A 15413-nucleotide genomic window follows, 5' to 3' on the forward strand; every position below is an offset into this window, starting at 1 on the left:
CTTCTTAGAGGAAGTCCAGAAACACGTAACTCTGGAGTTGTTTTAATGTTTGAGGTGCAATAAACGACACAGCAGCTTTTAGGCATGATAAAACAATTATTTTCCGCCTCGCTCATGAGAGTAACAGCTGGCGAAATTACAGCCTCGCCTACTGATTTTAATTTAACCATATATCAAGCCCGATTGTCGATTTCAAATGATTTCATATAATTGTTTGCCTGACTGGCCATTGTAATCGGGCTCTTTGAAGATCCAAACATCCACGGTTTTCAAATAATTCTCATCGGATTGGCAAAAGCTTCAGAATTTGTATTGACCGCCATTCAAATTACAGAGTTGTTTTCCCCCAAAAGTGGGCGGGCCGTCATTTTCGCCCAGAAGTGACATAGTTGTTACTCTCATCTATAGGCCAGCGTGTTATTGTGCTTTTACAAGCAGTTGCAATTTATGAAAATAAATACAAAAAACGGTGGCTGACTCATAGCTAAATGATTGCTTATAAAAAGACAGCGGTTTTGTCTTAAGGACAACAAAAAGACAACGCAAGGATTATTTACATCAACATACTTTACATGTTGTGTGCTTTGCCTTTTTTTGTTAATTAATGGAAAAATACGTTTTTCCAAAAGCTATTTTATTGTAGTGGACACGGTTTTAAGTCAAACTTAAGAACTCCCCCTCTCCCCACATACACCAATATCCTCTACTGTACAGTCCCTAAAGCAACATGGCTCAAACTGCAGCTCTATACTTATTTAATTTCTCAAAAAAATTATGACAAACACAAACTCCACCGTCCTGAATAATTCATGTTTCCCGCGGGCCAGTGGTACTTTACGGTAGGAATGCTCTAAAGCCATAGTTAGTGTCAGGATCAGTTTGAATAGTGCGCCCGTCAAAACCTTGTTACGAATGTTCTACTGTGAATCACGACACTATCCCTCACCGATGTTGTTAGTTTGTCATCAACAATAATATTTTAAATCAATGTTCAGTTGTGAGTGACCATTATAGACCTATAGTCTGCTCAACTCCATTTCACTAGTTTAGTAGATATCTACAAACAAAGAGTCGATATTTTTCTAAAACCATTTAGTGCTTCACATAATAAAATACACAACGGCTGTATCCTGATATATTATATGCTTTATTAGCTGTAGGTGTGGTACTGTGTGTGTGTGTGTGTGTGTGTGTGTGTGTGTGTGTGTGTGTGTGTGTGTGTGTGTGTGTGTGTGTGTGTGTGTGTGTGTGTGTGTGTGTGTGTGTGTGTGTGTGTGTGTGTGTGTGTGTGTGTGTGTGTGTGTGTGTGTGTGTGTGTGTGTGTGGATGCGGATGCGGCAGACAGACAGGTCTCTGTTGGTTTGGTGTCCTATGCTTACTTTTAATACTTAGAAATAAAACTTTTGGCCCGTAATTTAATTTCCCCATTGTAACGTAACCTCTGATAGTGTTACGTTATTATGAGAGTGCTCTCATACTTGTTTGAATCTGAAATTGTATATATTATTTATATAAATATATGTGTGTGTGTGTGTGTGTGTATATGTCCGCATCTGTAGCCTGTTATTGTCTCATTATACCGCACTGTGAATGAATTAAAAGTAAATATATAAGTCGTCATAAACACATCTGTCCATCAGACAGAGGGCTGCTGTGCCTCCTGTCATCATTAATGGACGTCTCTTTAAAATGACCGCTCAGAGGAGAGGAGTTCTCATTTCTCTAACCGCCTGCTGCTTCCCCTCCTCTCTCCTCGGCTCCCCTCCTCGGCTCCTCCGCTCGCATCTCCTGTGGGCGGGACTAAGTATCGAAGAGGGGAATTAGAGAAATGAGAAAGGCCCATTGTGTATTATGATGCTGAAAAAACAGTTTGTGTTTCTAAACTTTATTTCAGTCAGACAACTCATGTGTTTCTCTTTGATATGTTTATTAGAAGCAGCATAGAGTTGAGTTTGGCGTCTAGGCTCGGGCCTCATCACTCCACAGATTTACATAGAACATTAAGTGATGATTGGATAACTATCCCCCGAGCCTACAGGTGGAAGCTGGGGTGGTGGGGGGGCAGGCGAGCAGCAGCAGTATGGAAGCAGCAGCAGCAACAGCAGCAGCAGCAGCATAGCGAGGCAGAGGCAGCTTAAATAGAGCGCAGATTTAGGAGAATGTGTTTGGTTGGTTGTAAGAGGGACGAGGTGCGTCACGTGTTAATGTATCATTGGTGCTCGAGTTGACTGCCTGAACTAGCTTGCAGGCTTTGCCCCATTTATTAAATGGTTATAACAGTGAATAATTTGGCATCTCTTTTGGTGGATCATGCTAAATGTTTGTTGGATACATTTGTTGAATATTCTTTGGCAAAACTCAGTTAAAACTGCATATGATTCAATGATGCTTTGTGCTGGATCGGATTCTAAGGAAAACAACGAGAACTTCCTTTATAAAGAAACTGAAGACCTGAATATCGACTATTTTCTTAGCACCCCTACTTATTGGTGTAGCCCCGCCTTAGCACCAGGAGAAAATAAATCCTGGCGCCGTGCCTGGCCGAATAGCAAGAAAAGCTGGGACACATTGTGGACCATGTCTCCAATTTAGGCTTTTAACCTGACTCGTTTTCATCGATGACAGCTTTTGGGTCAGTATTAAACAGATCTGAGTCTAAGATGATCACAGTCACTGTTCTTTGTAAAGCAGGAAAAAACAAAAGGCTTTGCAGCCACCGCTGAAGCCCGCAGGAAAGTGTTTAAAAACCCACAACATACATTTTGAAAGCATTGAGCAAGAATGTCTCACACATTGTACATGTTAAACAACACCTCCAACCACCTTGATACATCTCCTGTCCAGCGTCTGGTTCGACTTTACAGCGTCAACAGAGGATCAGAGTGGCTGTTTCTCATGAGGTTTCAAAGCGGGCTGATTTAAAGAGGTGAAACAATGCCAGAAACATCGGTGGGGAAGTTAACAAGCAACAAAAACATGTGCAGATGTGTGGGCAGTAGAAACATTCAATCATCGCAGGTGATTTGCAGGTTATTCAAACTGCATTTAGGGTGCCTTCACAAACCAACTCAAATATATTTCTATAAAGCTCTGGTGCGTACTGTTTGGGCACTGAATGAAGTTATTGTATTGCAGCCCAATACAACCAATCTGAGACTGCTTTCAAACATTGGTTTGGACAGTTTTCATGTGAAGCCTTAAGCGGTTAGATTGCAGTGTCAACATACATTGCAGGAATTAAACCAAAACGCAGAAGTATAGGATGCCAGTATGGGAATTTGACCTGAAAAAACAGTAACTGCCACTTACAGTACAGCTCAGGCTGAAAGTTCATAAAACGAAAATGATTGTTTCCCATGTGAACAGTTTGAATGTCACTGCTTCTCTGGTGCAGCTGTTAGTGGTGCTGAAAGGAGAGCTCCTGTGAAGTGCAGTTTACACACATTTTTTATATTCTTAAAAAAATGGAGTAGTCTTTGCAGATGTTGGCTTTTTTCCCATTTAAATTAATAGATTATTTCCCCAAGCAATACATATTCATAAGAAATCTTTATCTTGAGGAGGGAAGAGGTATAAAACTGTTATACATTTTCTGTTTAGGAAAATATTGAAATGTAATATAGATATAGAAATTTTTTCTTAATCACCTACTCAAATGTTAAGTATTACAAAAACATATATATATATATGTAGAATCCACAATGCTACACATATGTTCAAGTATGGGTGCAAATAGCCATCACATATTTATAAGTCAAAAGTGTTTATACATTCCTATTTGTGTTTTTTAGCTCTTATAAAACTGCACATAAAGCATATTCCCCTCAAACACTGTTTTGATAAGAATTTAAATTGTAATAATCCAAAAGTAATGGGTCGGATTATCAAAAGTATAAAATACAGCATTGCATCAGTGTCTCACTAAGAACTGTAAATGATGTGATCATTTGTAAACTGGAAATTATCATTCCTGATTATGAGCTGTCAATTTTCAATTGGAAAAAGGATGAAGCTGTGTTTACAGGGGGCACTTTCATTAGATTAGAGCATGTATTAGAGTAAAGAGAAGAGTGCAGTTAAACACAGACTGCAGAGCAAACAGACAGACAGACGGTTTCAAATCAGGACATATACATTTTATTTATACAGCCCAATTACACAAATGTTCCACAGGGGCTTTACAATCTGTGCAGCATACGCCGCCCTCCGACAATCCTCACTTTGGGGAAAGAAAAACCTCAATGGAAAAAAAAGAACTCAGGAAGAGAAAGGGAGGAGTACGATGTTCCCCAAAGGGACATGTAAAAAAATAAAACCTAAATCGTGCTCACAAGAAAGTCGCCAGAGCGTGCAGGAGACCACCAGCTCACTGCAGACTGTTATGTTTATGTGGGGAAAAACAGTACAGACTTTAATTTAGTTATATTTCAAAGTTTGACTTCATTTTATGGACATTTTGGTGTGGAGCTACTTATTGAAGCACCGGAGCACACTGCTGATGGCATCGTGGACAATCGATCAACCAATGAAATTGTATTTATAGCACAATATCACAATTTACACTTGTCTAAGGGGGCTTAACAGTGAGCACAGAAAACCCAGGAGGTATTAACACTCCAGCATAAATTAGCAGAGCAGGAGAGTCAGTAAACCAGTCTGAATGGATCTATGGTGCGCGACCAACAACCAATCACACACACACACACACAAGTTTATTTATATAGCACTTTTCAACACAAGGCAATTCAAAGTGCTTTACAAAAAATGAAAGACATTAAGAAAATGGCATTTAAAATCAGTCATTAAAAAGAAAAGCTAATAAAATAAACATTAAAAGAAAAATTACATGGATAAAAGTTACAGTGCAGTCTAAGATATACATAGTTCAATTAAACATTAAAAGAAAAAGTACATGGATAAAAGTTACAGTGCAGTCTAAGATATGAATAGTTCAATTAAAAGCAGCGACAAAAAGAAAAGTCTTCAGCCTGGATTTAAAAGTAGTCAGAGTTGCAGCGGACCTGCAGGTTTCTGGGAGTTTGTTCCAGATATTTGGAGCATAATAACTGAACGGTGCTTCTCCATGTTTAGTTCTGACTCTGGGGACAGAAAGCTGACCAGTCCCTGAAGACCTGAGAGATCTGGATGGTTCATAATTTAGCAGGAGGTCAGAAATGTATTTTGGGCCTAAACCATTCAGTGCTTTATAAACCAGCAGCAGTATTTTTGAAATATATTATTTGACACACAGGAAGATTTTTTAGTGAGACCTGTGAAGACACCATTACAGTAGTCGAGTCTACTGAAGATAAAAGCATGGACAAGTTTTTCCAAATCCTGCTGTGACATTAGTCTTTTAATCCTAGATATATTCTTTAGGTGATAGTAGGCTGATTTAGTAACTGAGAGACCATGACTACACCTAGATTTCTGGTTTTATCTGTTGTTTTGAACATTGCACACTGAAGCTCAGCGCTAACTTTTATACGTTCTGCCTTGGCTCCAAAAACCATTACCTCAGTTTTATCTTTGTTTAATTGGAGAAAGTTCTGACACATCCAGTCATTGATTTGTTCAATGCACTTACTCAGTGTTTGAATTGGAGCATAGTCTCCTGGTGAAATTGTTACGTACATTTGTGTGTCATCTGCATAGCTATGGTAACTTATTTTGTTGTTTTTCATTATCTGAGCCAGTGGTAGCATGTAGATGTTAAAGAGAAGAGGCCCCAAGATGGAGCCTTGAGGAACCCCACATGTCATATTTGTCAACTCAGATGTGTATTTACCTATAGAAACAAAGTTGTTTCTGTCCTTTAAGTAGGATTCAAACCAATTTAGAACTGTTTCCGAAAGTCCCACCCAGTTTTCCAGTCGGTCTAGTAATATGTTGTGGTCAACAGTGTCAAACGCAGCACTGAGATCTAATAATACTAACACTGAAGTTCTGCCACTGTCTGTGTTTAAGTGGATGTCATTAAAGACCTTTACAAGAGCAGTCTCAGTGCTGTGGTTTGGACGAAAGCCTGACTGGAACACATCAAAACAGTTATTTAAATGCAAGAAATTACTCAACTGTTGAAAAACAACTTTTTCAATGATTTTACCTAGAAATGGGAGGTTTGATATGGGCCTGTAATTGTTCATTACTGAAGCATCTAGATTATTCTTTTTTAAGAGCGGTTTAATGACTGCAGTTTTCAGGGCCTGTGGAAAAATACCTGAGTGAAGAGATTTGTTTACTATATGAAGTAGATCTGAGGCCATGCAAGGCAAAACATCTTGGAAAAATCCTGTTGGAATAATATCAAGGCAGCAGGAGGAGGACTTCAGAAGTTGTATAATGTCCTCCTAGGTTTTTATCATTAATCTGATGGAATTGTGTCATGATGTCTGAATTGATGTTAAGTGGAGATAGGGACAACACATTTGCTGTACATGATGCAGAGGCACTGACTGCTTGTCTGATATTCTGAATTTTATCAGTGAAAAAGGAGGCAAAAACATTGCACGCCCTGGTGGATAGAAATTCAGAGGCTACTGACACTGGGGGGTTAGTTAGTCTGTCGACGGTAGCAAACAAGGCACGTGCGTTGTTTTTGTTTTTGGTAATGATGTCAGAGAAGAACGATTGTCGTGCGTTTTTCAATTCCAAATTATAATTCCAAATCACATGAATCTCCCGTCCGGACACACATAGCATGCGGTTTGATTGGCTAGCGCTTGTACTGGCATATCATTTGATCGGCTGGCGCATCCGTCGACGCTTGAAAAGCTGAACTTTTCTCAACTTTCAGCGTGAGCAACGCAGACAAAGCGAAGCAACGGAACCACAATTCAGTTTGGCAAAGCGTGACGTCACCCCATTCAAAGTGAACGGGAAGCGTCTCCGTTGAAGCTTCCAACGGAACCGTGTGTAGGATGAGAAACTTTTTTGCAAATTAGTTTTTTTTATTTTGTCCAATTATTTTTCTTTAAATAGTTGGTATATGACCTTCAACAAGTGTAATCAAGAAGAAGAAGAAGAAGAAGAAGAAGAAGAGAAGAAGAAGAAGAAGAAGAAGAAGAAGAAGAAGAAGAAGAAGAAGAAGAAGAAGCAAGAAGACGAATAAGCCTAAGAAGAAGAAGAGAACAAGAAGAGCATAAGCATCAGAAGCCTCAACAGACTCACTACTAACAGCAGAATAGAAGACGACTACATCCACTCCCTCCTCCCCTCATCAGCCTCAATCCTCCCAATCGCCGCCTCCTCCTCATCCTCCTCCTCCTCCTCATCCTCCCTCCGCCTCCTCCTCCTCCATCCTCATCCCCTCCGCCTCCCCGCTCCTCTCCTCCCCTCCTCCTCCTCTCCTCCTCCGCCCTCCTCCTACCCTCCCATCCCCTCTCATACCCTCCTCTCCTCCTCCTCCTCCTCCTCCTCACCTCCTCATCTCCTCCTCCCCCTCCTCCTCCTCCCTCCTCCTCCTCCTCCTCCTCCTCCTCCCTCCTCCTCCTCCTCCTCCTCCTCCTCCTCCTCCTCCTCTCCCTCCTCCTCCTCCTCCTCCTCCTCCTCCTCCTCTCTCCTCCTCATCCTCCCCTCGCATCCTAACTTTTATTCTGACACTCCCCAGCACGGTTGCAATTCCTACTAAATCCTATTCTAATTACTCTGCAACCCACCTAAACTGCATGTATTTGATTCTAACACCCCACCACAACATCCTTATGCCACAGAAACCGTCAAAAAAACAAAAAAGGGCGGAAAACTCAACAGACGACGAGCAAGTGAGGACGCCATGGCCATAGCAAAAGTCCACAACTCACTAGCAATGGCGACACTCATCTATCAAGAGTGCAAGGTTAGCTCAAAGCTAACGCTACCACTGACAACACCGACAATGCTATCCTACAAGCAATAAATGGCCTGAAGACAGAGTTTTCATCTAAACTGGATGGGCTTCTTTCAGCCGTCAACAGCGTTAAAAGTGAGCTGACCAGATGTCAGAAGAGAATATCCGAGACGGAGGAGCGAATATCAAACGGCGAAGATGACGTCGTGGAGTTAAACTGAGGCTGCGGGAGATGGACGTCCAATATGGAATAGTTTTCCCGGCGATCTTACTTTTGTGACAACCCCTCGGACACGGAGTACTTCATCAAGGACATACAGAAGAAATAAGACGGCGTGAACACTAACTGAACATGATTTACGGACGTAAATCAAAATATGTTAAAGGAGAAGCGTTTGACTAATGACTCGGAAGCGGCCGGGCGATTACGGGCGATTACAGGCGGACAGCCGGCAATGAGACATACACAGGTGGGAGATGACGGGGCGGCTTGTCCCTACCTTACCTATATTCTTTCCTGATAAATAATTGTTTTGGCTGTTTTGTCTAAACCAAGTTTGAAATTAACCACATGAACACCGCTTATATATATGTGAGTTTCGGAGCGGATGCCCCAATAATAATTTACGTTTTTACGATTGCCAGTTTACAAGGCAACACAGGCAAGCTCTCCATTTTTTCAATGTTTCTATTTCTTTGCTTTGGTTGTCAACTGGGCAGCAAAAGGCGATGCCCCCTTGAATGGAGGCTCAATTTGTTTATTTTTTTTATTGGTAAATTATACAACGCTTCCATTGGTTGGAATATAATTCTTATTTGAATTCAAGCTATTCACTGTTAACCTTAATGTTCAAAGTTTACAATATTTGTTCTTGCAAAAGTTAGGAATCGGGTAATGTTGCTGTTATCGTGAACAAATGGCACTTTTGGTGTTTGGGAAAGAGATGGGAGGGGGGATGTATTTGTGTGGTTCTGAAAGTGTTAATCTGTAACACGTTGCAGGGGAGGGTAAAAGAGGGGACAAAGGACAGCTCACTACAGTGTGCAGGTCTGGTGGTAGGTTGGTCATGTCAGAGATGGTAAGAGGGAAGGGAGATTTTTCTGTAGATCTCAGGGGGAAATGTATGTTAGAGGGTTGGGGTTTTATGTGTACTTATGTGTTGGAATATATGTCTTTTTACACGTATTTTGTTAGGGCAGCATCGTTTATCCACATACCAGTACAGTCACTGAACAACTTATAGAACACAATATATGTTCGATCGAGGTATGTCTAAATCTATGAAGGTTACATCTTGGAATTGCAGGGGCTTGGGTAAATTAACTAAAGTGAAGCAGGTACTTAGTAGACTGAAACAAAAACACTCACACATAGTTTTCCTGCAGGAATCTCATATGATGCAGTGTGATTTGTCTAAAGTCAAAAAAAGATGGCAAGGCCAAGTGTTTTCAGCCTCCTATTGGCTAGTTGCACAAGATGGCGTCTATCAACTTCCGGCGGCTGGGTGTGCGGTTGTAAACTTCCGGTCTACAGTAGAGCGGTAGAGGGAAGAGCGATAGATAGCGTATAGATAGCAATAGACAGCGAGAGAGATAGCGTATAGATATTATATAGGCACTATTTTACACTCGATGTCTCCAAGACCTACCGAAGGTTAACATCAGTGATGTACATCGGCTGGTACAAGCGGCAGCCTCAGCCCCGAGGAGCAAAAGAGAAAAGGGGTTCAAGATGTAGCTACATATCCAGCTACGTCGACAATTATGAAGGTAAGTGACAAACAAAGCTGTAGTTACTGGCTAACTTTGACAAATTCACAGTCTTGATGCAGTGTAAAGCGTTTTAATGATGTACTATTACGTTTTTTTGGATAACATGAATGATATCTAATTCCCCAGTTTCAAACAAAGATCTACCTTCAGGGAGAGTGAGCGCCAGGGCTAGCTGTTACAGGTCCATGAGAAAGCATGAAAAGCCTCACGATCTCAAAGTAGGGAGGAAAATTAAAAGTGTTCATCGGTTCAAAGCCTCAATCAGGTTCATGTTCTGGGGTTTTGATGTGGCAAGAGTAGGTAACCTGTGATTTAGGATTCAAAACTATGGTTGCAACAGATTACATAGTGACAATACATGTGCTCACATCAACTGGTAGCTAGCTATGTGTGTGTAGCATGAAGGGGCTACAGATTTATTTTCGTTTTGTAACCCTCTCGTGTAAAATGATAAATACATTAGCTAAACCCAAACTTAGCTTTCATCAAAGATTCTTAATGAGAGGTTGAAAACCGTCTCTGCTTTCATGGAAACCCCCAGAAACTGGTTGTGACGGCTGCTGTTGTTTACTGAATGGTTAGTAGGCCTATAATCCATGTAGGGTCCAGTTATTTGTATGGGCCAGTGCTGGTTTTGTACCGTACATCTATGTTAAGCTGTTCAATGTTCTACTATTTTATGTAGTTATAATATAAGATAATATATTGAGAGAGTATTCCAGAGAGTATTACAGTATTCCAAACAGCAGAACTTCTGTGTATGTGATGTGACTGGCAACCTGACATGGTTTAGCCTTTTCCCACACCTACTACTACTGATCAGCCTGCTCTCAGCTTTCTCATTTGTCTGTGTTGTATTGAAGCAGTGTCCTAAATGTAAAATGACTGACATTTTGTTTTAAGAACTGATCACCTGTGGAGATTGCAGTGGCAAAGTGTTCCTGTGTAGCTGGAACAGCACTCTGCAACCACAATGTTGCACTGCTGTTCCAGACCGCACAATACTCCACACTCAACCTGGCTGCTGTACCCCCTGTCCTCAGCTGCACTGAAACAGAGCAGCGATGGCACAAGCCAAGAACCATGGTAAGTACAGTATGTGTTCACAACCAATCCACGGTTTAATGAGTATTTCCTTTGTGCCAAGAGCTGATTTAGTATGTTGCATCAACAACCTTTTCAATTAATTTGACAATTATTTTGTGTAATGGACCTATCGCTAAACCACGCCCCAAATAGAATTTGTCCAATCATATCACAGCGAAAATCCCTCCTGGCAGAAAACTCGGACATCACCAGAAAAGCCCTTTGTGGGGCGCATCAAACCAAAACCAGACGTCTGTGATCGAAACCACTGTGAAGAGTTCAGTTTCTATGTTTATTATCTAGCTAATATCTGATGGTGAAACGCTGTGCGTGGGGTACCTGTAATTCGGACACCAGGTACCCTGAAAGACTGGATGGAGGAGTATATTTCGTACCTTTTCCGAAGCCCAAAACAAAACTCGACAAATGAAAGCGGTGGATTATGCTGTGTCGTCGACCACATACACAACTGAATGTGAAGACAATTACCAAGGACACTTATGTTTGCTCAAAGGTAAGGTCAATTCATAAAGACATCATATTTGACGGCATGTAATAGAAACGTAGACCAAACTATTAGTTTGCTAACGATTGACTTTGACTGCCAACTAGCTAGCGTATATCCAGCCCAGCTAGCTAACGTTAGCTGCCAACTTGTTAGCCAGCTAACTAGCTACAGTGTTATCAACATCAACGTTTGCTATCTGACTTTTCATCCTCGCTAGTTTTTAGCTAACTTTTGCTAACTGTCTTTTCACCTCAAAGCACTTCAGAGATGGGAAGCCAACTCTGGAATATCCAGATCCCATCCGGGCTCTCGTGTGTGCTGCTCCGAAAAGACACAGACCCTCACCCAAAAAAAGGTAACGTTACAGTCAGCCAGGTGCATAACAGTGAAAATGATGACCAACAAGGACAGTTATAGTTATAGATTTAATGTAGTGACCACCACTGCTAACATTCAACATCATATTATCATTTCAATGGTTACACAACAGTCACCATGACACACGACAGGCAACAAGATTAGATATTTGATATAAAGAAATACATGGCTACCTTTTTACTCTTGCTTTTAACTGTTAACTTTCATCTGCTGTTGCTTTTATTAGCTCTTTCTTCTATTTTAATGTTATTTTTAACTTGAACTCCCCCCGCGGCCATTGTCAACAGTCATTCACGGTCGGCTTTGTTTGTCCGAGTTTTCAAAGGGGGCGTGGCTTAGCGATAGGTCTATTAATAGGGTGTGAAACCAGGCAGAGTGAGTGACATGGTGTTCACTTCCACTAAGCCAAAGCAGTTTACAGTTGCTGACGGTGTAAGGTAATATCTATTGTCCTAAGTAATTGTATGTAGCCTGCTACAACTTTGTGATTGTTGTCTGAGTGTAAAATGGTTCTTAAAGTCCTAATTATCATATAAACATGTTCAAAGGAGTACACGTTACAAGGCCGTGCGGGGGGAGCTGCCAGACCCAGATGTCCTCAAAGTCAGCGAGGCATACAAGGACTTCTCAGCAGACATCGCACCACGAAAACGAATGGCTCACTACTCAACTCAACGACTAACACTCTTTCAGAGGATATGTTGGAAACACATTATATATATTTTTTGCATCTACTTTCTGGATATTGTACATCTGTTCATCTGTTATATAAACTAGCATTACTTAAATATGCAGAGACTAATTGAAATGTTTAAATATGTATTTTCCCCCCGATATAACATCAACCAATGTTTTGTAAAAGTTTATTAAATTAATCTGTAAAATGTTATCATATTGTGGATTTATTAAATTATGTATTTTCCTTTGATATTTATGTGTGCGTTTGTTTTGAGGATATAATTCATTAGTACTTAAACATAATATGGTATAACTGCTTTTTGTAATGATATACACAATTGGTTTGGGAGCAAGAAATCTTTTAATCGTTGTTGCCCAGGCTTGCCGAAATGAATGGAAACTTATCTCCCGATTATAACATTGTGTAACTTGCTGCTGTTAAATACCGTCAAACTATGTGCAGTATGTGCTTTATGTGCAATATATACTTTATATATATATGCCATCTTTAATAACTGTAATATATATACCGGGCTGCTAAATCCTAAGAACTGCTACAGGATTTGATTTGTAGATTTGATTTGTTTTGTATCTGTATTTTTAAAAATTATGTAACTTTTTATCTTTTTTTTAGCATATTGTTTATTATATTATAACTTAGTACTTTTTTAGCATATTGTTTATTATATTATAACTTTAGTACTTTTTAACGCAAGTAAGATATTCAACACTAAGCTGTCTGTGGCTCTTTCCTGCTGTAACGCTGCACATGTCCCCTCTGTGGGACTAATAAAGGGATTCTGATTCTGATAACGGGACGAATTTATACAAAGGGGCACACAGCAATGTAGTGCCGACTTTCTTACACGCTGGAAGGCCAATCGCTTTTTTTTATCCCGAAATCCGCTCATTCTTGCTCTCGGTGTGACATAAACTGTCAAGCTGTCGAAACTCTGTACTCAAACCGGAAGTACTCAGCCGCACACCCAGCCGCCGGAAGTTGATAGACGCCATCTTGTGCACAGAGCCAATAGTTCACATGCCAGAGGAGTTTTAACCCTAATTCATAAGTCAATCCCATTTCAAGTAGTAAATTCAATAATTGATCCCAAGGGCAGGTACATTATACTTCAGGGCATATTACTGTACGAGAAACTTAATTTAGTGAATGTTTACGGCCCCAACGAAGATGATTGATAAGATTGATAATTTATTCTTGACCTTATCAACGCTCCCAGGTAATTTCATTGTAGGAGGCGATTTTAATGTGTCCCTGAACCCACAAATAGACAAATCTACTGGATCTGACACGATCTAGAGCTAGAAAATCTATATTACATTTTATGAAGGATTTGAGCTTATCAGAAATCTGGCGGGAACTGAACCCAAACAATATGGAATATTCTTGTCACTCTAGCACACATAAAACCTATTCACGGATAGATTACTTTCTAATATCAACACAGATAAGATATCAAATTAAAGACTGCAACTATGATGCCATAGTGTTATCTGATCATGCCCCGATACCTTTTACATATGTAGATTCTAAACTGGTTAATAGCCCTCCGAGATGGCGTTTTCATATCAACTGGCTACAGGACCCGGCTTTTATAGACTTTATTGGAAAACAAATAGATATGTTTTTTAAATGAACACAAGTCAGACCTCGGCTTGTATCAGATGGGAAGCTTTTAAAGCCTTCTTGAGAGGACAGATTATAAATGTTACCTCTCCTAAATTAAAACGCATCCGTCAAAAACTGGAAGAGCTGGATTATAAAATTAAAGTGCTAGAGAAAGACAAGTTTATGGATAGCTCAGAAAACCCACGTCAGGAACTATTACTTCTTAAGGCTGAATACAATCAAATATCTGCTGAGAGGGCTGCGAATAGCTTGTTGAAGCTTAAACATAATTTGTATGATCAGGGAGAAAAACCAGGTAGACTTCTGGCCTGGAGAATTAAACAGCTACAGTCAGAAAGAGCTATTAATGCAATCGAAAATTCTAAGGGAGATGTAACTGTGGATCCTGAAGAAATAAATGTAACCTTTACACAATTCTATGAAACGTTATACTCCTCTGAATATCCGCCTAATTCGGACGCTCAAACTTCATTTTTGGATAATTTAAGATTCCCAAGTGTCTCAAATGAAGAAAAAAATCAACCTGGACTCTGATTTGTCAACGGAGGAAATTATAGAAGCAATTGATGCCATGAATGCTGGCAAAGCAGCTGGTCCTGATGGATTACCAATCGATATTTATAAGAAATTCAAGGAAACTTTTAACTCCAATTATAGAAATGCTTCAGGAATCCTATAAAAACGGGTCACACCCTCCCTCATTGAGAGGTGCCATGATCATTTTAATTTTAAAACCAAACAAACCAGCCCATAAATGCCAATCTTTCCATCCAATCTCACTTCTAAATTCGGACATTAAAATTATCTGCAAAGTATTAGCACGTAGATTGGAGTCTGTTCTCCCTGTCATTATAGATATGGATCAAAACGGATTTGTTAAAGGGAGACAAGGCTTTCGTAACGTACGGACAGTGTTAAATATACTTCACGAGAGGAAAGACGTGCCAGACACTGCTCTGCTATCAATCGATGCCGAAAAGGCGTTTGATAGAATAGAATGGTCTTTTCTATTTGCAACACTAGACTGTTTTGGATTTGGGACTGCTTTCTGTAATTGGGTAAGGTTATTGTACACTCAACCCACAGCTGAAATTCTGACTAACAATGTTATTTCTCAACCATTTAATATTAATAGGGGGGTCAGACAGGGGTGCCCTTTGTCACCCCTCCCATTTACATTCGCCATAGAACCCTTCGCCATAGCAGTCAAGTCAGGACACACAAGAATATTTCAGGTGTCAGGTTGGGACAGCTAGAACATCGCATAGCTCTTTTCACGGACAACGTCATTTTGTTCCTCACGGATTTAGCTAATTCAATTCCAGCTTTACTAAATGTAATTAAGACTTTTGGATTATTTGCAGGTTATAAGGTGAATAATGCAAAATCCTCCATAATGTTATTGAATGGAAAATAAAGATGCAATCCTATGGACCATGTGTCCTCATTCAACTCAACAGACTCTTTTACCTACCTAGGTATACATATAGTGCCTGATGTGGGAAAAATTGTAA

Source organism: Gymnodraco acuticeps, unplaced genomic scaffold (assembly GCF_902827175.1).
Source record: "Gymnodraco acuticeps unplaced genomic scaffold, fGymAcu1.1, whole genome shotgun sequence".
NCBI classification, from domain to species: Eukaryota; Metazoa; Chordata; class Actinopteri; order Perciformes; family Bathydraconidae; genus Gymnodraco; species Gymnodraco acuticeps.